General features: G+C 39.0%; 1 protein-coding gene across 15 annotated transcripts in view; it reads right to left on the minus strand.

Annotated features, from left to right (window-relative positions):
* ADGRL3 (adhesion G protein-coupled receptor L3) overlaps positions 1–26,076 on the minus strand; it is a 3,684,852-nt gene that overhangs the window by 2,013,511 nt on the left and 1,645,265 nt on the right. The window contains exon 6 of one of the 15 annotated variants that reach the window (XM_044060911.1): positions 23,528–23,638. The exons of the other annotated variants lie outside the window; for them this stretch is intronic. The gene's annotated coding sequence lies outside the window, so the exon portion shown is untranslated. The remainder of the gene's footprint in view (positions 1–23,527; positions 23,639–26,076) is intronic. 15 annotated transcript variants of the gene reach the window in all.

Raw genomic sequence — 26,076 nt, forward strand, 5'->3', positions numbered from 1 at the left:
TCTCTCAGGGTAAGGTACCTGCTATGTCCCCAAACAAAAAAATGTCAATATCAAGGTGCAGGTACTCCACGACTATCGAAGCCAACCATCAACCAAAAAAGCAAAATTCAATAAAAAAATTTTATACTTGAACAGCAAAAGAACTTTATTCCATGGGTTGTTAGTGCTTTCACGTCTACTCTGGACGCTTCTTCAGACTTTAATAAAACACAAGAGCATATAAAAACAGCATGTAATAAAAACATTTCAAGTGTTGTTATATGAAAGTACCATCCTCTTTTTACTTCTAATAAATGGCCTGCTTTGTTCCACCTGTTCACTAGTTGCTATCCTAATGTAGACAAGACCCTACATTAGGATAGCAACTAGTGAACAGGAGGAACAAAGCAGGCCACAAGAACAAGAGTATTACTAATGTCATTAGAAAGAAGTGGGGTATCCTACAGTTGGATGATAGGCTTAGAGCACTTGTAGGTCCTCACCCCAGTTTTTCCTACAAGAATACTAGATCTTTAAGGAACATGTTATGTTATGAAAGGCGACTTCAAGATCAACCACTCACTGTTAGAATGGGTTCCTTTCCATGTCGCAGTTGCAATCAGTGCAAATACATACTGGGCAGGAATAACTTTAGGCACCCGGACACAGGTGTGCTATATAAATTCGATCATTATGCAGACTGTAGGACAAGGAACATAGTTTATTTAGCTATCTGCACCAAATGCCAGGCTTTCTATGTCGGTATGATGAATAGAACATTGAGGAAAAGGGTTAGAGAGCATTTACATGCGATCAACAGGGAGAATGACAGGAATGCACTGGCTAGACATGTTCTATCGCAAGGCACCACACACACCTTTGAGTTCTTAGTTATTGAATTGATACACACCACATTGAGATTAGGCAATGTAAGTAACTTCACTGAAAGGGAAGAATGTAAATGGATCATCAGAATAAAAGCAGATGAAGGACATGGCCTCAATGAGAGGGTTACTTTGAAACCCTTTCTAGTCAGTCGTCATCTTAAGCATTAGCAGTTATTTATTGCTATACCTTTGACTTTTTCATGTTTCTTGGTGTTAGTAGGAATATGTATTTTTAGAAGTTTTTCAGTAGTTTCATACACTTGAAATGTTTTTATTACATGCTGTTTTTTATATGCTCTTGTATTTTTAAATATTTATATGCTATTTGACATCTGAAATGTTAATAACAGTTATAATCTATTACTACATCCATTTTAATGTCAATGTTGAATTTTGAAGTTTTAATTTTCACAATATAAGTTTCTGACTTTTTATCTATTTAGAAGTTTCTGACTTTTTATAGTTATGTATTCGTACAAAGGCTTTCATTGGTTAACTGTTTAATTGATAAGTGTTTAAATACAGAAGTGATGAAGTATTTTATTAAAGTCTGAAGAAGCGTCCAGAGTAGACGTGAAAGTGCTAACAACCCATGGAATAAAGTTCTTTTGCTGTTCAAGTATAAAAATTTTTTATTGAATTTTGCTTTTTTGGTTGATGGTTGGCTTCGATAATCGTGGAGTACCTGCACCTTGACATTGACATTATCTCTGAGGTTATATACCTGCAGCCTCCGAGAAATCAGAAATGAAATCTATTGCACAACCAGACTGAACTTTTTTCAAGTCTCATATTCAAAGATAAGTCGGCGAACAACTTCAAACTAAACCAGTGTTTCTATTTTTCTTTTTTTTGTGGTATTTAAACCCAGCATTTGCATGAGTTTGGCTTGTTTGCCCATCGCACACTGCCACTTCACCTTTTTAACTCTTTGTGAGGTATCTCAGTTGCATTTGTCCCTTACCAGCACTCTTGTGTAAGTGAGGCCCTCGCCTGTAGCTACTGTGTTGATTTTATCCAGCCCTACTCACACCTATAGGTACTCTCCTCAGGCAGTACCCACAATATTATCCCCGACCTCTCTTCCACAAATTCTGATAACCATGGATGGAAAATTTCCTATGTTTTCTCCTGCTAGTCTGGTTGATATGGGCATCCTGAGGCAGTGTAGCAACTGCCTTATGTACACAGACAACCCTCTACTACTACCACCTAGGAACACAATATGTAAGAGATGCAATTACATTAAGAAACTAGAATCCTTGCTGCTTTGTCCCAAGCCAGTACATCTGGCACTGAAAAGGTTGACTGCACAAACACTATGAACAGCACACCTCTAACACCACCCACATCTGTACAACACACTTCTACATATGCGGGGGTCCTCAATAAAAACATACCTAACCAAAGAGACCTCCAAAACAAAAACACACATGCACATCACAACCCACAGCGCAAGCATCACACATACTACACACATTTGTGTCTCACAGCCTCTAAGGCCCAGCCACAAACCCAACATACTAGTCATAGGAGACTCTATCATGAGACAAACAGATGTGCCCCTCACCAAGCTTGACAAGGAGAAAGTCACGGTAAATTGCTTGTCAGGTGCCAGAATCTGCCATGTCATGCCGCACTCAAGTCTCTTAACAACAGGTACTGTTATGACTCATCATAGTCTACGTTGGTGTGAATGACTTGAGACATACCTCTCTGGTCTATATGAAGAGAAACATGACTGAGCTCACTGAATATGTGTCCCAGGTAGGTATGTCCCTAACTTTAAACAGCATCCTACCATCACCCAGAATGATGCCTCAATACAAACAGAAAATTATTTACTTTAACAATTGGCTTAGTTTCTGGTGTCATTCCAAGGGGATCCAGTACCTGACAGCCTGGGACGACATGTCTGACAGACCATGATGCTTTGCCAGAGATGGCTTTCATCTGTCTCACCTGGGCTTCAGGCTTTTTGCAAAGGCTCTTGCCTACCCCATAGTGTCTTTTTTAACAAAAGTCATGAGCACAAAATTACCAACATGAAAAAGTCTTCTAAACGAAATTTAAAAAGGTCATGCTGCTAAATGCTAGGAATCTTTGCATGAAACCGCACTCATTGCAAGCATTCCTTACCCTGTAGGATGCTGACATTTGTGCAGTCACTGAAACCTGGTTCAAAGCTGTGGGGACCACTCCACCTATCTGGACTTACTTGACTCCATAAAGATTCAACCCTCTACCCTGATCCTGGATTACTTCAACTACCAACCAATGAGTGAAACACATATTCTAGGCCAAAAATGAATACCCAGAGATTCCTTGACTTCAATGCCAATGCATTGGATCAGTTGGTAGACACCCCTATGAGAGGTGAAAATATCCTGGACCTGGTCCTAACCAACATGAGTAGCCACTGTAGCACCCCAACAGTGTCATCCTCCTTGGTAAGATCCAACCATAAAGCAATCAGTTTTGAAGTTACCATCTCGCTTGAGCCCCCCCCCCCCCCCGGGTCAAACAAAAAAACTTTTCCAAAGCTGACGACAATCTCCTCAGAGCAGGTATAAGCAGGTTCACAGCCACCATACCTTCAGTTGGAACTAGCACTAATGTCCACGCCTACACCAAAAATTTATATGAGTACATACATAGCTGTATGAACTCAGCAATACCTGACAGGAGCAAATCATCTTCCTCAAGGAACAGTAAGCCCGTCTGGTGGACAACACCAATAAACAAACTCTATAATAAAAGGAAAATAATGCTGTCCAGGATCAAGAAGGAGCAAGTGCCAAGATGGAAGCAATCTCTCCTTTGTTTGAACAAGCAAATAAAGTCACTGGTGAAATCCTCTAAGGCTAACTTCGAGTCTAAATTGGACACATCCACTAAGGACAATCACGAGGCCTTCTTCATATATGTCCGCAATCTCAAAGGTAACACCCAAAGCTGCTCTGAACCGGTGGTCAATAACACCACATACACAAACGTCATAGATATAGCCAACCTGCTGGCAGACAGGTTCAGTGAAAACCTCACCCCCCTGTCCCTCATAAGTAAATCAGGACATCCCAGCACCTTCCCCCTCCCCTCATTACCACGGAGCTGGTCTTTAATGCCCTCTCAAAGGCAAAAAATACAGTCTCCATGGGACCTGATAACAGCCTGGATGTATCCTACATGAACTCAGGCATGAGCTCTCTGCACCATTAGGAAACCTATTCAACCAAAGCCTGAGCACTGGCTTCATCCCAGCTGAATGGAGGGCAGCCATTGTTATCCCTCTACACAAAGGTGGAGCGTCCACTGACCCAGGCAGTTATAGGCCCATGAGCATAACTAGCCTGATCTGCAAAGCCATGGAATGCATAAACAAGGACCACCCCCAAATGCTTGACCTTACACAGGTTGGTTTTGTCAAAAGGAGATCATGCCTGTTAAACTTGGTCAACTTCTTCGAAACAGTGATCAAAGCCATGGATGAGGGGAAGATGGTGCACACCGCCTACCTTGACCAAGCCAAAGGCTTCAACACTATTCCCCACTCAGGCATAATAGATAAACTCTCCCAGCTAGGCATCAACCCATACGTTGCCAGATAGGTAGCTAATCCACTCAGTCAAAATAGGGGAAGTCACCTCTAATAGTAGACCCGTAACGAGTGGTGTACCACAAGGATCGGTCTTGGAGCCTCTACTGTTTGGGATATACTCTTCTGAAGTGTAAGCCAAAACCAGTGAGTGGTCTGTGGCTGACCAGGTCTGCAGATGACTGCAAGCTGGGCGCTGTCTTAAGTTCCCCTAGTGATGTGCACATCCTCCAAGAGGGCCTTACCCAAACTAATGACTGGTGCCAGAAGCATGGCCTCAAACTGAATGCCAAGAAATGCATCATTATAGCCTTTGGGGATAATGGCATCCCCACTAATTATCTCATTAATAACAATGTTCTAAGTACTCAATCAGTCATGAGGGACTTTGGCTCCCAGGTTGATAGCAACCTGACTTTTGTCCACCACGTTGCCTCCTTTGTACAGAAGGCTTTCTATATGGCCCACCTCATAAATAAAGGTATTTCATCCAGGAACAAGGAGGTCATAATGTCCCTATACTCATCCCTTATCAGACTCATTATCGAGTACAATGTCCCCTTCAGCATGTACCTTGCCAAGCACATGCAGCAGCTGGAGAGACCATAGAGGTTCCTGACCAGAAAAATTCAGGGTCTCAAACACCTATCCTATACAGATAGGCTAAAAGCCCTGTACCTCTACTCAGTCTCGTACAGACTGTTCAGAGGTGACCTGTGTCTGTTATACAAGGCCATCTTAGACCCAACCTTGATGGAGTTGTTGCATATCCATAAGTCAAACTCCACTCGTGCAACCCACATGCAAGGCCTTAATCTGGTCTGTGACATTAATAGAACTTGTTGATGGGATAGATTTGTGTCCCAAGGACTCCCCCATCTGTGGAATAGACTCCCTCTCCATGTCAAGCAGAGTACTTCTCTAGCCCTCCTTAAGAGGAACCTGGACGACTGGATGGGAAATGGAAAATACACCCCTGGGATCCCACCTGTGTCCCTGCTGAACAGGTCCTGACTTTGAGGGAACATGGGCAAAATTCTTGGCTAGGCTTATAAGGGTCTCTGGGCCAATATTCTAGTATCATCCTATGAACCTATGAATCTGTAATCGAGAAAAATAATAATAATAAGTGGGTAGAAATTCTACTTTTTTAGTCTTGTGGACTTGTAGCTTTGCTAATTCCTAGACTTCTTGATTACCAGCTTCTGGATTTACCATGGAAGGTCTAAAAGCACAATATACTATTGAGTCGAACTTTTGTCTAATGCAGACTCATTGGATGCCGACAGAAAAATAGTAAGGATTTAGAAGGGACTGTCACAAAGCACCTTCACTGTTGCTTCATTTTTAAAAAATGATCTCCCAATTTCCAGTTAACCAAAATCAGTTCATAAGAGCTGCAAGCAAAACAACAGGATCATGGTTGTTACAGATAGTATCTCTAAAATAATTCCACTTATCCTTCATGGGTTGCTTTAAGAAACAAGTTTTGGTTTGTGTGTTTCTGCATGGTTATCTTTTTTTTTTTTTGTGCAAGTATCATTTTTGGCAGGTTGGGTTTGTTCTTCACCTTTAGGCCTGTCATCCAATACTATCCCCATGACACCACCTCCCTCATTCCCATATGAGTCACCCACCAGTTAATTCTCCAAATGAGGTCCCCAGCCCACTTAAATAGGCTGGCAGGGCAGGTTGGATGTGGCAGCATAAGCCAGGCATACCCATAATGGAAGGCAAGCCTCAGCCAGAGCAGAAACCATAGTTACTCAAACAGGAAGGGTTTTGTGGCTTAAACAGCTTGTCCCTAGATTACTGTACCACACATATATAGATCTGTCTGCAATGAGATGTAATCGATGAGAGTGACCCCACTAGAGTCCTACACTGGGACTACTGCCCATATCTGCCAACAGCCATGACTCTGTGACCACTGTGAGACTTATGGTCTCAACCACAGTCTGAGCAATGGCCGATGCATGCCTGAACATGATCCCATCCCTCTTACCAAAGACAAATGAGCAGGTAAAGCTTCATGACTGTTCTCACCCCCTGCCAGCTCCATCAGGCACCCAAACTACTAATCAGAGTCAGGTCACTCAGGTCATAGTCAGGCCTTTATCCCTCTATGCTATGCCACTATCTATTTTTGCATGGTTATCTGGTAAAACTGTATACCTTTTTGGGCATGCAGCACCTTCATAACTAACTAGTCTTGTCCTTTTCCATTTATAATTATGCACTCCCAGTATCAACACAAAGTGAAGGAATCTTTGGTGTTAGAAGGAAAACAGTAGTGGATGGATATAATGTTTTCTAAATATTAAATATGAACCCACATGCAACATTCTTCTATATTTCTGAAACTACTGAAACAGCAGACAGGAATTCAAGAATGTTCTGCATTCTGTTGCCGCTAAATAATATATAGTCATTTTGGAAAGGTACCACTTACAGTAAAAATAAAATAAAACAAGCATGGATGTAAATAACACATATACTGAGCACTAGTTTAGCTGACCACAACTGCCCAATATATAAAACCATGAGGCTGGTTTCTAAACTTTATTGCAGGAATTGCCTACTTTGTGGAGAACTCAAAAATGAAAACTGAAGGTGAATGTTGTAATTGGATGTAAAACAGTCTGATGACCTCTATGTATTGCTTAGCAAGTGCCAGAAATTGGTATAATGTTAGGAAACCTCACAACAGTACCGTGTCAGGGGTGTGTTCCATGCTTCACAGAATAATCCATAATCGATATCAACCAATTTACAGCACAAATTAAAGCAGAATATAATTTACCTGCAAGGCCTTCACTTATCACCCATTGGACATAGGGAATACTTTATTCAAATGAGACTGTGAAACAACCACTAAAAAATTCTGAGGACTGAACCAAGAATAAGTTTATCCGACAAGCAGGAAAACACCACCTATGGCCCATGGCATAATGGCTACTGTTTTACTGAGGAGGAGAAGGACATGCAGAAAATAATTTTATTTATTTATTTTACATTTGTTTACCATGAGGGTCTATCTGGGAAGTTGCCCATTTACAGTGGAGGCACGGGGAAAAAAAGCTCCGAACAGATAGATGATTAATAATACAAGAACATATTCATTGTGGGCTCTTCTTTCACACATGAGAGTTAAAGTTTTGCATCAGCTTTAATAGTTTGCACTTAAGCACTACCAAGACCTGTAGTAGAAGATCTTTGATAAAACCATTCAAAGAAATTATAAAGGGACAATGACCTGTGCAAGTTTATTCAGTTGGGCTGACACACTATACATAACTACCTCAGATCTTTACTGTCTTTTAGAGCTGTACTTGGCTCGTAACCATAAAGAAGTCCTTAGTTCTAAGGTTGACTGTGCTTATTTCACTAGTCCACTGCCCTTTGAGTAAAGCAGTATTTTATAACAAATTACCTGAATTGTTTTATCTGAATTTACTTTTGAAGCTCACTCCTTCAACTATGCCCTTTTCTCGCTTTTAGAACAGTAGCATCCAAAAAGCTCTTCAGTACTTTATACACTGAAACTGCATTGTCCCTTTCATTTCTATGATCTAATTTAACGTGATGACCTTTTTGCAGACTTTTCATTGTAATAATTTGAATATCGCCTTTGTATCCATTGTCCATAGTTAACCAGGCATTCAAGAGTGCACACACTCTCTAGAAACAAAAAAGTCACAATTTAATCTCATATAAAAACTGACTGCATGATTAATTGACCTACTACTATGCCTAAGTGCTATGGCGCAAAGTGTTGTTATGCAACTTCTTCATGCACCCAACAGTTACAGCTTTACATCTACATCATGTACTCCTGAAATTCACAGTTACTGAGAAGAAGTGTTTCTTTCTCCCACAAGTCACTTGTCCTAGCAGCATGCCAGGCAAACATGTTAAAATTTAAAGATCAAAACTGAAAAGTGAGATCGGTAAAGTGCAACAGCTGTAAAATGTACAGAAAGATTCAGATTGTACAACCATAGAGAATTCCAATTTCTCAAAGGTACAGGTACATATCAGTAGGAGGGGTGTGGGAGATGTAACACCTAGGGGTGCACAGGGGTCTCTTTCACCCCTGAAAAGCTTTAAAAGTCTTAAAGCAAGATTTAATGTTCACTGTTTAACTTACAGATCTCCTTATTGTTATTACAGTTTTCAATGGTGATTTTAAGTCCCTTCCTAGCTACATAATCCAACATCTTATCTGTCTTGACCACTACCTATCTATAAAAAAACAAAATGATTCAGTGGGGGAGAGTTGACTTCTCCTATTCTTCTTGGTTAGACACAGACAGACTCCACTAATGTATGTGCTTATTAAGCTAATATTCTGAAAGTGTATAGCTGCACTTCTCCCTCTAAACTTTAATTTCCAAATATCAGAATATTTGCACGATATAGATCCCTTTCCCAGATTGGATATCTATTGCATCATCTACAAATAGATTACACCATCCTCTAATTCCTTTGGATGTTTCTGATGTAAATGCTCTAAACAGTACAAGCCCATAGACACACCCACAGGCACCACATTTATCAACCTTCTTGTCAGTTCCCTCTTACCTTGTGATATGTTTTTGATAGTGATGGTGCTTCATGTACTGGCAGGAAAAGTTAAGTCTGGACCCATAAAAAACACCCCACTATGTTTTTGTACACATTCACTGGTATATTAAGTTGTGAAGGGAAACCTCATGAAAGGGTCATCTATTTGTCCATCACTAACGAATATGGTCACAAAATCACCAAGCATCATACTAGCCAAACAGTTGGTTCTTTAACTTGTAGTGCTACGGTCACTGCAGTGATAACATAGCCACCCATCTGAGATACCATGCATTAGGATATAAGTTCAGTCATAAGACACAAGGAAAGATCAATAACATCAACAGTGTATGTCACAGTCACATGGTTTAAAGCACTTTCTCATACAGTTGTTAAGAGCATGTTATCAACCACGGCAGCAGTACATGGTTATGTTTGTTTTTTGGTCTGGACAAAGTGAATATCAAATACTGGAAAACATGCAGTGTAAAGTAGGTGTCCTGCCCTGAAAATGTGATATGGTATAAGGATTGCTACTAGAGACATGCGTGAATGGGCATACCTTCGTTGAAGGTTGTGCATCAGGGCTGGCAACTCAGCACATAAAAATCTACTGCCAATCATTAGCGGACTGGAGGTCCGCTGTGGCAACCCCTAAATGGGAAAAGCCGAAAGACACAACAACTAGGTATACAGTCCCATGGATACTATGCTCCCTTAAATGAACTCTCCCACCCATCCATGATGCCCTAGCTTTCTTGAATGTTCTGACCATGAGAAAATGAACAGGATTCCTTCAAGCAGATGATCAGCGGCTAGAAAACCTTACTGCTTATACAGCAACATCCGAATGTTAACAACACCACAGAAGGAACAGAATCCACTCCACTATAGTAGAGAGGCCACTGCCAGGCTACTTTAGATGACCATGCTGGTGTGGGTGTTATGTAATAAATTAGCCACAGAATGTCACAGACACAGCATAATGGAATAATCAGATATACAGAGTAAGGCAAATTAGCCACAGAATGTCACAGACACAGCATAATGGAATAATCAGATATACAGAGTAAGATCAGTTAGAACTGCGGTGGTGGTGCTGTGGTAGCATTGTCACCTCACAGTAAGCCGTTGTCCTGTTCAATTCTCAGCTAGAGCGTCTTCTGTGTGGAGACATGCGTGAATGGGTGTACCTTCGTTGAAGGTTGTGCGTCAGGGCTGGCAACTCGGCACGTAAAAATCTACTGCCAATCGTTAGCGGACCGGAGTTCCGCTGTGGCGACCCCTAACTGGGAAAAGCCGAAAGACACAACAACAGAGTAAGGTCAGTTACACGTTTTCCATAACAACTAGGTCTTGGCCTCTGCTAATTACGCTGAAATAAACTGATGAACAATTTATACGGGTTCACAGGGAAATTAATCAAACCCCCATACAATATACCCATGACTGCATCTTCCCCAAACCATTTCCACCATCCACCTAAACCAGGTTTCCCTATATCACTCTGCTTATCTAAAGTCAATCATTACAAGATATTCCAAAGTCATGCAACCATTATAATAACAAACAAACAAAAAAAACTTCTTTAAATCTAAAATAATGCCCCTGCTTTCAAGGTGTTAATCTTATCATCTCCTTCCCCATTATCTACTGTTCTCAAAGTCACCACCACCAGAAACCTGTTAGAACAATTAATCCAGATCATTTCCACTGCCTCTTTGTTCCACCCCAGTGCACATAACAAGCCCTGTAAACTTTCTCTGCATTCCAGTTTATCCTACCATTTACTGTTACTCTCACCTGCACAGTATACGTAAGTTTCATGTATAGTTCTCTGTATGACTTTCAGAACTGCACGTAGTAGTGTAGTGTGTGTGTGTGTGTGTGTGTGTGTGTGTGTGTGTGTGTGTGTGTGTGTGTGTGTGTGTGTGTGTGTGTGTGTCTGTGTGCTTGGCCTTACCAGTAACATGTTAGAGAAGAATGCTTTTGGCAACTAATAAGTCCAATCCTCATAATAAACACTTCAGTATCCTACAAATCTGAGATTCATTGAAAATAAGCAGTTATTTTTAAGACCTACAATTATCATCAACAGCTACCTTACATGCACACAACAAACACATTCCCTGATACACAGGAGTAAACTATTTCACAATGTGGAATGTAACTGAGTGAAAAAGTAACCTTCAAAGAAGTAATGGCTGCTATTTTGAATAATTTCATGTTTCAATCGACAGTAATAATGAGCACTGTACAGTAAGACAAGGAATAATTTATTGTTAAAGTAACATGCATAATATCTCTTTAATGAAGGCTACACATCTTTTAATAACAGACGTATAGAATGAAGTCAGTGATACTGGAGTCTTAGATGTAAAGTGCCTGAAAATGAAAGATGTAATACAGCATGCATTTTTTAGAAGTGATGCTTGATTTTCAAAGTTAGAATTCCTTCTACAAATACTCCCAATCTTGTACTATATTGGCCTATGTAAGCTCCTGATTTTACAGAAATAAATCATCTCACTAGGTAGAAAGACTATTTTTATGGAACACTGTAATTCATAATTATTATCACACATTTAGATCATCAGCTATAATATTGCTTAGCGGAAGTGTCTTCCATATTCAGATAAAGCACTCATCCTGTTTACAGTCAAAAGCCCTAAATTTAGAGTTTTCTTCATCATGCCTGAAAAACTACCCTCAGGTTACATTATTTGTGCAGTTGTGTACTTGTCTTTACTGTTATGATTGAAATTAATGTTTATTTTTGCCTTTTCAGCCCTTCATACAATAGTAGTATTTTTTGGATGCAAATCTCCCTCAGATTAACCTTTGCAATATCTTGCCCGCTATATTCATTTAACCAGGTTTCTCAAACTGTTAAAACTAGCTATCAGTTTGTTCTGCTTCAGCATTCTAAATAAAAGTTCTATAAATACAAAATATTGGCTGCTGTAACTCATGTACTTTACAAGAATGTTATAGGGCTCAGTACTTCAAACTCCTAAGCATAATAAAACAACCAGAAGATGGCTAGGTTATGTACATTTTTCATTTACATGTAAGTCTGCCCAGAAACGTTCCATACCTGTTTCTGCAACATTGCATTCATATAACAGGTCACCATTAAAATTAAGTTTTAAAACAGTGTACAATACATTAGGACAGAAATACCTTAACCCCATTCATGTATTCAAACACAAGTTCAGCAGTCAAGACTGCAGAGCCTTCCATTTAATGGCATACACTGTAAGTTGGTATTAAACTGAGTGGATGCTTCCAAAAGTCTCCTCTCCTCTTTTTAACCTCAGTGGTTTTAATTGCTTCAGTAAACAGTTTCATGAAGGAATAAAAATTAAGGAAACAGCCCTTCCTTACAGAGTGATTAATGTTTTTCTTGAAATGAAAAGAATGGCAAAGGACATATATCGATAATATGACCCACTTCTCTGTATTTTGTCAAAGATTTATTACAGTATATGCTGCATGAACTATACAATGTATGTCAGGAAAAATTAGAGATAAATGTGTGTCAACTACAAATGAAAAACAGCGAAGTAAAGAATATCGCTTTGGATGACACTCCATGAATATGATCTGAAGGAAGAACTTGCATATCTCAGATGCAATGCTTTGTGAAACTATGTGGACAGCAGCATCTATGTGGCGGTACTAACAGAAAGTGCACATTTAACATAAACACTACAGGCCATTTATATTTCTCACGGTAAAAAAGAAAACCGGACTGATTATTGAAAAGACTCTGCAGAGCAATAGTGATACCTTACTTAGCAACAGTGCTACCCTCTTTAGCACCAGTGGTGCCGTCCTTACCTGATTAAAACAAACAAAAATACTTGTGCTGACATTTGTGCATGTGCTCGTTTGCAAACTATATATAAGATGACATTAAGAGTGCACAGTTCTTATCAAGCCTGTGCTTCTACCCCCAGTAAGTGCTTCTTTTAACAATAAACTCCATTATTCATCATATTAGGGCACCAACAATTAAAATTCACTTAAAATATCTGTTGTTCTTGTTTTTTTTCCGTACCTAACATGATTTGCTGGCTTTATCATCACTTGCTGCTTTCCATTAATAGCATACCATACGACAGTTACACTGTTCATGATAGGATTGGTGTCCTTCCTCAGACCATCACCATTCTTCTGTATACTGCTGCTTACACCACTCCAAACAGCTCTATCACATTACAGTGCTATAAGCTGAAGGCATGTGTAAACTGTCAACACCACACTTCTTGGCAGGCTACCCACCTCTCCTAGACATACAACATCTTGTTATATGTGTGCATATATCTAAGAAATTTGTGCCAACGGTCCATATCAGAGTTCTCAAATTAATATTCCATACTAACCTCTTTGTGTAGCATAATCCAAAAGAAAAAATAAGAAGCCAAAACCAATCAATACCTGTCCATCTCATTACTATGCATTTTTGAATACCAAATGTTACATGTTGCTATACATAATTGCAAATATGTCATTTCATCCATCATTTGCAAAGAGTGAAAGAGCACTCCAGTGCAAGGTGTCGGCATTTCACCAGTATAATTGGTGATAGGACAAAGATTAAAGATTACATTTCTTACATCTCTTTCATTCTTAATGCCTTAAGAATGACATCATGTACATGATACATAGGCTTATGCAAAATCGGTCTTCTTTATAAGATGGGAAAAGAGGGAACACAGCAAAAAAGGAGAGATAGTGAAGCAGTAAGAGCAACTTGGATAGCATGTTCCCCAAACTGATGAAGTAAAGTTGTTGAGGAGAAATACAAGACATTGGTCCAAGATAAGTATGAATCAGACTGACTATCAATATAGAGGCAATGTATGTTATGCCCCTTGCCTGGGGTAATCAGAGAACTATAATGGAGAAACAAAGTCTCTCAAGTGACACTTCTATCACCCTCTTCTTTAAGTCACAATCTCCACATCATACTCTACTCACAACACCTACAACATATATAGGGCTGAATCATATATGGTTGCAGACAGGTCTGCTTGAATAATGACTTAATACATGGTTAACCCTTCTTCTTGCTGCCTATTTATAAAAGATAGTTAACATATCTTTTCAATACTGAAAAAAAAATGAAATGACATTAAGCAAAAAGCTCATTAGGCCAACCATACATTCTGAAAAAAAATCCATTTAACAAAATCTATATGGCAAAATGATAAATGAGTCAGAGCTTTTCATAATTTAAACCGTAACACATTTCACTGCACAAAATAAACTACTTTTAAAAGGTGAACACCACTGAGTGCATGCCACATGCCTGGCTATACCTCAGAATTGAGTATCTAGAAATTTACAATAGGGGTACATGTCACCCAAAACATTTTTTTGGGGGGTGCATGCAAGTGTGCACATGTGTACATGTATGTGCACATGCATACACCATCCAATGAGTATCTTTGACTGTTAAAGGTTAGTGGTAACTGCCCCTTGAACCATGTCCTGGATATGCCACTGAAAGGGACAAACCACTAGGCAATGCACTGATTACCAGTCGCTGGCTAACAGTCTTGCATGGCTCATCGGACTGTATCAGAGACTTTGCAGTTTTGTAAGTACACCCCTTTAAGTATGCTGTACACTTCAGCCAGATTATAGCATCTCTTTCACAGCAATTCATTTACATTATAATAAATAATATTACTGCATCAAAGTGCCTGTACATTTAAAGATAAGCATGTGTCTCTTTGTGCAAGAATACGCTTATCCCATTCTCCAGTTCTACACTCCACCACCCTCCATCTAACAGCTTCTGACTTTTTGTGTGAATATAATGTCAAGCTGTTTGCTGGCTTTCTGAACCAGCTGAGCCCAATTTTCTTCTGTTTTTAATTTAAAAGTGGGTCTGACAACAAGGTCTGCAGGTGTGATTGTGATTTATTAAATGCTTTCAAGAAGAAATAGCAAGCTAAAAGAATGTCTCAGCTTGAATTTCAATAAAAATACCCAAGAATCAATACCTCATCTTTCAAAACTGCTTCCATTTAATAGTAAAATTTAGGGGCTAGTCAGCTTCACATTCACAGGCCTGTCCTAACAGCCATTTAAAATACAATCTGCCTAACTTAATTATAGTTCACCACATGCTCACAGGAGAGGAGTTTTACTCACTGCTAAAGTCATCCAAGGTGTGTTACATACTGGTACCTCTGGTCTGATTACTTTCAGTTTTTTTAAAGTCCTAATCTTATTTTCCATGAACCTTGGTGTAAACAGAAAAGCATTCTCTCTCTTGATCTGCTTTGAAAATAATTTAATTGCCTTTATTAAGAAATGTTAGAAGCAGGTAAAACTAGCAAAACCGCTGACAGTCGTACCATTAGAAATAAAGTAAATATTAATGCAGGTCTTTCCATCTTGCTAAATTTATAACATTTTTCATTTATGTCACAAAATGAAGAAGATGCACATTTGACATCTGCGGCACTCTGTCAAACAAAAATGAAAATATTTCTAACAAATAATGGCAAACCTGTGGGAAGTAGGAAACAGGCTTTTGGGGCAGAAGATATGCTTATGTTTATCAGTTTCCTTTTTAATAATCATGCTAATCCCTCAACACTGATTTACATGTAATATGAAACAATATGCTCTTGTGCAGGCTTCTCCAGGAGGAAGTCTGTTATTTTGACTACCTAGCTTTGAACAAGGTATGACAGCCTGAAGCTTTTATGGCATATTTTCAAAAAATGAGATTACCAGTAATACAGAGATGAAATAATGAATATGAAATGAGGTGGCAGTAACGTAAGATAGTCCTCTTAATTTATTAGATTAATAATAATGAGAATGGGAATAGAGCTGGTAAAATAATTCACTGATCACAAACAAGTTGAGATTTGTTGTGTGCTAGGAGTATAAACGTGTGAAGTATGCTCAGGTGTGCCAACAAAATATCATGGGTTACCTGGAGGAGTGGATTGAGCTGGTCAGGAACTTTGTATTTCAGTCTTAAGAGTGTTATGCCCAAGAAGAGCTACTCTCAGCATTCCTGTTCAACGTAAGGATGCCAGAGACATGCCACAAGGACCACTTCCTGACGTGTGCCGGCAACTGCAACTGACTGATGGGGAATATAGAGAGATAGCTCGCCCTGTGCATCAACAATAAAAATGCTCCTGGAAGTGCTGCTACCTATATCATGCTTGTGAACTTTTGACTGTCTGTACCTGGGTTTATGCAAACACACCCATCACTGTTTGGACTATGAAGTCACTAACAAGGCATAGTTCCTCCCAAAACAGCAACAACCCACCCTTGTCATATTAGGTACTATCAGATGCCACTATCATTACCCCACCCACTTTTCAGGGTCCTGGAACACAAAATTTGACTGAGGTCACTCTAGCAGCTGGCACTCTACAGAACTAATAAAATGTAATATTTAGCTGACTGCAACACAGCATTGTTATCACCCAGAAAACAGCTTGACACATGTTCCACTTGGGAATACATGTTCCTAACCTGAGGTGTATCTGAATGACGCGAGGCCATATATCCTAATTCCTAGTGTGTGTGCTCATGGTAGAAAACATAGTGTTTACCACAAAAGACCTCGTGTAATGAGTACAGCTCTGAAAAGCACTGACCATTTTCTACAGGTGGTGCTTACCATGTGACCTTGGTCTTCTGGCTTGCCCTATGACCAAAGCAGGAAGAAGGAAGATTTATCCATTATGGAAGTTAGAAAAAGTTCCTCTAAGCTATAGGCAACACCCAGACACGTCATTTACCCAATATTGTACATTTTATAAGCAGTATTGATTTTGTGAAATAAGTTGTGTTACGATTTAAATATAAAGAAAAATATATGTATCACACTTTAATTTATACCTTACAGGCTATCAGCATGTCTGGTTGAGTAATATTTTTTTGGTAAAGTGTATCATTTAACAATTTTTCTTTTTTTTAAGCAAGGAAAATTATGCTGTCAAGAAACATTATCCACTCCCTCTGGGTTTAGTAGGGTAACATGGAAATGGGGGGGGGGGGTACAGTCTTGAAGTCGGAATACAATTCCAAAAATCCCCCCTCTGCCCTTGATGTAAGCAACACTTAATAATACGTGATAATTTGCAATCTTGAATCATTGCTATTACCAGTAATACTTTGGCACTAACAAATGGATCCATACCATAATTAGAACAACTTCACAGACTAGTACAGTACTGCTGGGTGAATTCTAAGGGGTATCAGCACTGTCCACATCACCATTACCTGCATCAGCAAAAGACATTTACAAAAAGCAAAGTATTATTTCTGGAGTACTGGAGTACACATAATGATAGCATTCAAACCCGCTTCTTAACTGTTACTTAAATGGACTAAATTATTTTGAGACTATTTTGAGACAGGGATTTTTTTGAAACCCTGATGATGTTTTTTGGGGGAAATTTATGATAAAGACTGAAGCAAAGATATTTTAAACATGCACATCTTTATCTAGTATACACAATGGATAATTACCAGTATATCTTAGCAAGTTTCACCATGTTCTTTGTGAGTAATGTATTTTGCTTTGATATAAAATAAATACAGATTCAGAATATTTCTTTGGCTGAAAGGTAACTGTCTGCATATTTCAGTACAGTATATGGGGCTTGTACACAAAGAAAACCAACAGGTCAGGATTCACAGAGGCACTAGAATGTATTACTTTTAGCAGACAATATAGATACTGCCTTGATTTTCCTGTCTGTTTACATATGTATGTACACAAATAGATATTCTAGAAAACTCAGATGTACTGACTCACATTAAGGCATCTCATAGTGCCCCGTGATACATGTGATTTAGCTACATGTACACTGCATCAGTCATTTAAGTGTATACACTTAATGATTGCGGCCAACTTCTGCAAAATGACTACAATGTAAGAAATGCAATCTGTACTTTTGCAGCTTGTACTAAGTAGCAGTAGCTGCAAGTGAACAACATTCAAGCAAAGTAGGACCTCTGCTATCCACAGCTTCAGAGAAAATACCATACCTAGACCACGCCTTCCCTCCTGATGTCCCATCCCCTTCTCAGGTTACAAAGGTAAGCTTTGATTTCCACAGGTTATGACTTGTTCTTGTTCTCTTTGAATTCTAACTCATATATAAAAGACTCATGAATATTACTGAGGATGAATAAACTAATGAAAGGTTGTCAAATGTGTGCAGTACGAACCAAAAGTGCAGAACAAACCAATTCATAAATTAATGCACAAAGAAGAGAAAAAGCCTTGCACTTATTTGCACTGTTGTTGTGAAGTACACCAGTAGCAGAATGTAAATAAGCAATCCTGTACGCTATACAACCCTCCTGCCCGACTCAGACATGAGGATATGGAGTCCTGTACTGGAATACACCCCGAAAGCATATTAGAGCATCATTAGCTGCACCCCAGATCATTTCTTAACAAGGGATTACAGCCTGGCATGTAGTGCTACCAGAATAGGTGTTTGTGTATGAATTAGTGCTTCGGCATCAAATAGAAATGCTCTCAATGTTGTCTAAATGGATCTGGTTGCCCTGCCACAGCTGGATTTGCACGTGTATGCATGTCATGCCATGCAAAAAATTGTGGCATATAATATCTGTTTATTTATTTGGCAAGAAATTGTTTGTTTGTTATTTATTTATTTATTTATTTACAACTATATGTTTTTTTTTCCTTATACCTGCCAACCATTGACCCCTTTCAAAATTCTCTGGAAGACTATCATCAAGTCAGCCATAAAGGATGTTTGGTTCAGTGCTTCAGTTCTACCCACTACACTTCCTCCTAACACTTTTACACATTGTAAATCCAGGAGTATGTTCATCCCAGTGACCAGAATGTCTGCCTTCAACATTCCAATATGGGGTTGCCAACACTTAAGGGTGTAATCTGACTGTTCACAGCCTGGGAACTCCTTGGTGGCCACCACCAGCAGTAAATGACATATTTTTTTTTGGATCACTAACTCACAAGCCTTCCTTGTTACAAGATCATCAATCCTTTCTACCTGAACATGCATGCTCTATACCATATCAGTCCAGCTACATCACATATGCTTGGTATGAGAATGTATATATGAAAATCTGAACACTGCCTACAAACGTTCACTATAATATATGGCATTTAATGGGTGTCAGTTTATGAAAAGAGCCTTGCAGCCTTCTCACAAGGGGGGGGGGGTCTGAGTTAGCTGCACATTCCCACCCTCCCTGGCACTTCAAGCTCACAGACAGCTACTCAGTCAGAGATCATCTGGGTGATAGTCAGGGGTTAATTCTTCTACACCATGGAGTTAGCTATTTAAATTTTACTTAAACAAATTCCCTTAAGTCACAGGCTTAAATCTTCCATTAACAAGGAGTTATGCCTGATGCTGAATATTAACACAGCACAATACTACAAGGTATTATGAAGAAGCTAGCTTAACTGCAAAGACTGCATGAGAAAAGCAGAAGATTGCCTGTGCAGTTATATCAGAAACTGACAGGTGGCACTTTGTCACACATCAGATCAGATACTGATCGATGTTTCTGAGTTGTGTGACTGAAAAAGTTACCATTTCATTACCACAATCAATGTCACATGCTACATGCTACTTAGTATTGGCAGAAATACAGAAATGCAAAATTAAAATCAAGATGAATGATACAGAACTGAAATCTCCTAGATTCAAATGTTAAATAGTGAGATTGTATAACAACTACAAATATCTATATGTAGCCTGGCTCCATGGCAGGGAGGGATGGAGCACTGACTGCAGTCCAGGTGTATCTTTCATGGAGGGCAGGGAAGTAGGTGGGTGTACACAAAGACACTCTGGGCAGCAGGATTTTCCTGGTGGAGATGACAGAAACTGCACTCATGTTTTGTTGGGGATGGGTCTTGGAGGAAATGCCCATTGTGGAAGTTAGGGGATGCCCTACACTATCAGCCCCATTGCACAATCCTCTCCAGTGCTTTGATGAGTGTGTGTGTGTGTGTGTATGTGTGTGTGTGTGTGTGTGTGTGTGTGTGTGTGTGTGTGTGTGTGTGTGTGTATGTGTATTATAAAGTTATAAAAAAACAAAAGATCTTGGAACGCATCTGACAACTGTCAGAATGACAGCCACTCCTAGTCAATAGTTACCACTGTGCTCAGGAGCAAATGGGCTTACTGACAGGGAGGGGTCTGATGATCATCAAACAATGGGACCAAAGGCAGAAAAAATGTCTGAATGTGGTAGGAATGTTTTTGCTGCTGCAGTAATCTTGATATTGTGTAGTTAATAAAAGAAGTTACCTTAAGCTAACATTCATTAATGATATGTCTGCATTTCCATGACACAGCAGTTTCTATGATGATTATAACCCACTGTGCTGGTTTGCACATGTGCAACAGCAACACACAGGTTCAATGACAATCATCTATCATGGAAATAAGACAAAATATGTAATGACTGCCTGACAACAGAACACGACAAAAAGGACGTGCTTTGAACTTTTTGCTATAAAAGTGATCTAGAGCTCAAGACTGTGACAGTTTAATTGTTTGTCATTATTCCATTCAAATCAAACCACTGATGACTTTGTCACTGCATGATAATAAACCTGACAATGTGATTGACTGTGTACTCCTTACAATCAGAGTTTATAGTAACTGCCAGCACATCCGAAAGTGTTTGTGAATGCAATGTATTTTATAATCTGACAAAATCAAAATACAGTATGTTGCTTTCTCACAATCATAACATGGAAAGCAAGAATGTTTCCACTCAACTTAGATAAAATGAGTTTCAACCTTTTTGCCAGCACTTAGAACAGTGTTTGTGAAAGCAATAATGCTGACTTTTTAAACCAAATTCAAAATGCTGTAGGTTGTAATCATCATTTACTAATAATATAAAGCAAACTTCTGTTTTTGTAAGTACTTCTAATACTACTTGTGAAAGCAATATAACTTTTTAAAGTTATGATAATTCTGCTTAAGCTTCAAGTCTGTGGCAAATGTTTGTAAACACTACTGATGGTGCTTGTGAAAGAAATGTGTATTTTCAAATCCAAGGCTCATCATTGTCTATTGCTTTTCCACAATCTTTTAAAATATTGTATGTTGCTTTCACACTTCAGATGGACTAAAAGCAGATTTAGTTGAGTGCCAGAATTTGTCACAGCACTCTTGAAAGTCATGTAAGTATATTTTTAATAGCAGAATGTTATTTGTTGTTTTTCTAAGATTATCTTATGAAAAACAATGTATTTTTTATCAAGAGCACATATAAGGGTTTCCCTGCAACTATTTTAAGATGCTTTATGTTGTATCTTCATGATTATAAACACCGGCAAAATGAAAGGCTCAGGAAAAATCAGAGTTGGTTGTTTTCTAGTGTTTCTGACAGTGCTAGTGAACTCAATAATAAATAGCAAAATATTGCATGCTGCTCCACAATTATATTTTCTTTTCCTTTTTTTTTTTTTTTTTTTTTTTTTTTTTTTGCTGAAAGGTGGGTTTATGATCTCCATATTCTATGTTATACAATAGTGCAAGATTTTATACACAAAATAAAACAAGGCAGGGTCCCTAAAGGTAGTGGAAGCTATCACCTGTGGCAGAAAATCATAGAATGTATCATTCACTTCCGTAGGATAATATAAATGTCTCCTTAATTTGCTTGACTATTTATGTGTGTATGTAAGTATGTATGTGAACAGATACTCTTACATGTATTGACCTACTTAGGCACCACACAGTTAATCATGAACTGTGTTTTAGCATTTCTGATAACACTTGTGAATGCAATCCCATAAAGACCATAATGCTGTATGTTGCTTCCCAGGGATCATTTCTGGCCAAGCATTCTTAACTACTAATATTCCTGCTCAGTCCTATCACACGTCAACATTCAGCAGTTACTAATGTTTGAGTTTTATTTAAACTGCCAAGATGTAGCACATCAACCCTTTCACAATAAAAAGGGCTATATCATTTTCTGTTGTGTATGCATTATGCACCCTCAAAACCCATGCAGGTGCAGTCTCAGTTTACTTTTTAACAAAAGGACTGCCTAGCACTGGAAATGTCTTGCTTGCTGCACCGTCTATGTGTCAAAATGCTTTAATGTTGTAACAGCATGCATTTATTTATTTGCTACTGTACCATTTAGTTAAATGGACTGATACAAAATAGCTGAATTGCAGTCATGGCTCAAGCCTAAGGCAATTAACAATACATCAAAACACATTAAAATGTTCAAGAGGAAAGCTTAAAATAGGGGTAAAAATATATAATGTGGTGTAAACAAAGTATTAAATGCAATGAGCTATTCAGTTACTCTGCAAACAAAAACCTCTAAACAAGAATGCAAGCAAAAAAAAAAAAAACCCCTCTACATATAGCTTTTTGGTACTATAATACATATTGCAACATAAAACGTTTACCTAATGATGCAAAGCTGAATAAAATACATAGACATGTAACCTAAGTTAGTGATTAAAAAATCCAAAAGCTTGAAGTATTCAAATATTAGGCACGGTGTTGCAGGTTGAGATGGGTTTAGCAATGAGAGGCAGCTATGTCTTTGAGAATGGCATTTAAACTTGCTCTTAGTATCTTCAGAGTTACTGTCACTTCCGACACGTGTGGGACCCATAGTCTTTTACAGAAATAACCCTCCTCCAACACACACGCTTTAATAATTTAAGAGTAATGTTTCAGAGAACGTCACGTCAAATGGAGGATATCTAAAACTTCTGTCCACAACAGTCATTTAAAGCAAAGATCTTGCTCATTCTGCTTTTGCACAGACAGTTTTACTGTTGTTTTTATAATCCATGCTCCTGAAACCATGGAGAAAAGATATACCTTCTGTTTACAATCAGCTCTACAGCTATCCCACACCTCACATGTAACCCTTTTATTCTAACCTATCACCCTCCTGTCCATCTCCCATTTCAGAAACAGCTAGCTTGAATTCCAAACACTGCTGGATGGCAGCCAATAAGCTTCCAGGCTATGATAAATGCTGACGATATTGTGCCTCGTCTCTGCTGGTCTCATAAGAGCTTAACTCTCATTCAGTGTTTTCCGGCAGCAGCTCTTCTGAGTTTGTTATCTCTTAATTCACTGTGCAGAGGTATTTGTGAAGTACTATTCTGACAGCTAAACATTTACATATAACCAGGGAATGGTAGATAAGTGCAGAAAACAAATTACATGAAAAGAACTGCTGTGGTCTGCAAGCTCCCAGAGTGACTGTCCTGCTCTTCTATTGCAGATTCTGCCCAGCTTCTCTACACTAATGACCAACAAACTAATGAATCAGCAGCAACGCTGCTGCTGACCCAAACAGATTAAGCATTTTTCTAAATAAAAAAAGAAAAAAGTCAGGTGGCTTAACAAGCTTCAGCTATGGGGGCATGTGCAACACAATACAGGGGCATACACAGCACAATACACAGCAAATGGCATGAAGAATCACTCACTGTATTGGAGTTCTGGCTTTATGCTGCCTCCATTTTCTGCAAGAACGTTTTTATTGCCAGGATCCTTTCCTCTTCTTTTCTATTTCTCATTCCCTTTTGTGAGCTACATTTCTAGATGATAATTTATAATATGCCAAGTGAAAAAAAATGTCATTTTCCAGTTAGTTTATGTAACTGCATATTTATTTGTGAGATTTTTAATAGGTTTGTAGGGCTGAAAGGAAAAAGTTTACATTTCACATGCTACCAAATCTCATTTATATACAAATATTCTGCTTTATTCTCCATAATCCTTTTCACAATGTAACACAATGCAAGACAGAAAGTAAATATGTTCAATCTGATACAATGTGGTTAAGCAAATATTACTAAACATTTGCTATAATGCCATGCAGCCCGTATTGTTTATTTCTGACTTCCTATATTACATACATTTTGACATTAATGTTCTAAGGTAATCGTAATTAACAGATTTGCAGTGAAGCTTAACTCTTATCTAAATTACGCAACTCCCACCTTAGCATGACTGTATCACAGTCAAAATGGCATAGATAATTATATGGAAATCAGGTTATTTCACTATTTCTAAGCATGACCGGAACGATTTATCATCCTGATGTCTGTGTCATGACCAGGTTAAACAGGAGAAACTCAAATTATTTCTGGTTTGGCAGACATTTTGTTACTGCAAAGTACTTCAGTCCTCCATAGAAGGACTGAGTTGGCTTCTTCAATGCAGTCTTGCTCTGAAGGGCAATGGCTACTTGGGGTATACCAGCCACATCTTGTCTGTTACTAGAAAAAGCTGTCTCAGGACTCAATACACATTATAATGGTCTTCAAGACACCCTTATATGCAGCATCTTTGCATTAATACACTAATCACATCACATTCCTGCAGCCCCCCCCCCCATACTCAGGCAGAGATCTTGTGGGAATTCAGGAAACTGGTCGTGTGGTGCAAAGGGATTAAACCATGAATATTGCCCATATATCATGGGTTCAAGTAGACACACAGGCACTGGAGAGCCTGGCCGGGGGGGGGGGGTAGGAATGACCATCCAGAAGCCTGCACATCTTACTTATGGGGCTGGGATTGTGAGAATCATGCTTCAGAAGTAATAACTAGCAAAACAACAGCGGATGGGAATCGGATCCCAATGCATACACAATTCAGCTAGCCAATCAGCTGTGGCTGGGAGTCAGGACCCAAGGTACGTGCATTACACCTAGCCAACCAACAGTGGCTGGGAGTCAGGTCCCAAAGTACATGCAACACAACTAGTCAACCAGTAGTGACTGGGACTCGGGTCCCAAGCTGCATGCATTACACCTAACCGACCAACAGTGGCTGGGAGTCAGGCCCCAAAGTACATGCAACACACAGCACCACAGACAGGAAGCATAACAGGCTGGCATAGAAAGAATTATGCACATCTAGACCTTGTACATGCTTCTCAGAAAATAAATGATGGCAGGGCAAGAAAAATGACAGGAAAAAGCTTAGCCACCTAGCATAACAACACAGCACAGCTCAGGGCTCAACCAATGAGTAGTGAAGGTCCAAGGGAGAGTGGGGTGGAATAAGTTGGTAAAATATCATAAAATCAGGGCATGCACTGGGCAATTCAGTGATGTGGAATTTACACTTAAAAGCATATACAATGAAGACTAGACACTTTCCCTGCATACTATTTTAGAACATAGTTTACAAATAAAATACAGCTCACTTCCACAGTATGCCACAAACATGCAGCACAACACTCACAACCACTTAGTGTAAATACACTCTTGTTTCATTTAGCACAGGTCAGACTTCCCTTTTAAACACATTGAGGGGACCAGCCAATGAAGTATTTTGGATTTGGTTATAATATGCATCATCAATGTATCTTACTACTCTGAAGTACTCAGACTTTGGGCTGCACAGATCCAGAAGCAGTTTCTGTACTGCCATTTCATGCAGTCCCTGAAAATCCGGTGCAGGCAGCTTCCATGAGATGCTCAAGAAGAATCCTGTCATTAAAAAGAATACTGTTGGTGAGCTAACTCCATGTTTGCTAGATACAAGGGCATGGAGACAGGGGATCATGTAAAAAGAAATTAAGCCCAGCTTTACTAATTTTGCTACAGTAAAGACTAGGCTAATGGCAAAAGGATGTCCTTACATTTTTTACTTTACTGCAATGCAAGTGACAAGTGCAAAAAAAAAAGTCATTGATTGTCCATGAAAGAAAAATACATGCTATAAATCTTTCACAATGCATACAGTACATCCTGGAATAATTATACATACAAATGTCCCATGTTTCATTTTTGCGTTTCACAATCATTCCAAAAATCAGAAGCATAGTAGTGTTTTAAATTGGCTAGAGAAGGAGTGTCTGGTTTCAAGGAAGTGCTAGGCCCTTGACACTAGCAAAGGGTAGTGGCATTCGAAAGACATGCCTGAATGGGCATGCCTTCGTTGAAGGTTGGGCATCGAGCTGGCACCTCGGCACCATAAAAATCTACTGCCAATCATTAGCAGACTGGAGTTCCGCTGTGGT

The sequence above is a fragment of the Protopterus annectens genome, chromosome 2.part0 (genome assembly GCF_019279795.1).
Source record: "Protopterus annectens isolate FY-2018-M chromosome 2.part0, PAN1.0, whole genome shotgun sequence".
Taxonomy (NCBI): domain Eukaryota; kingdom Metazoa; phylum Chordata; order Ceratodontiformes; family Protopteridae; genus Protopterus; species Protopterus annectens.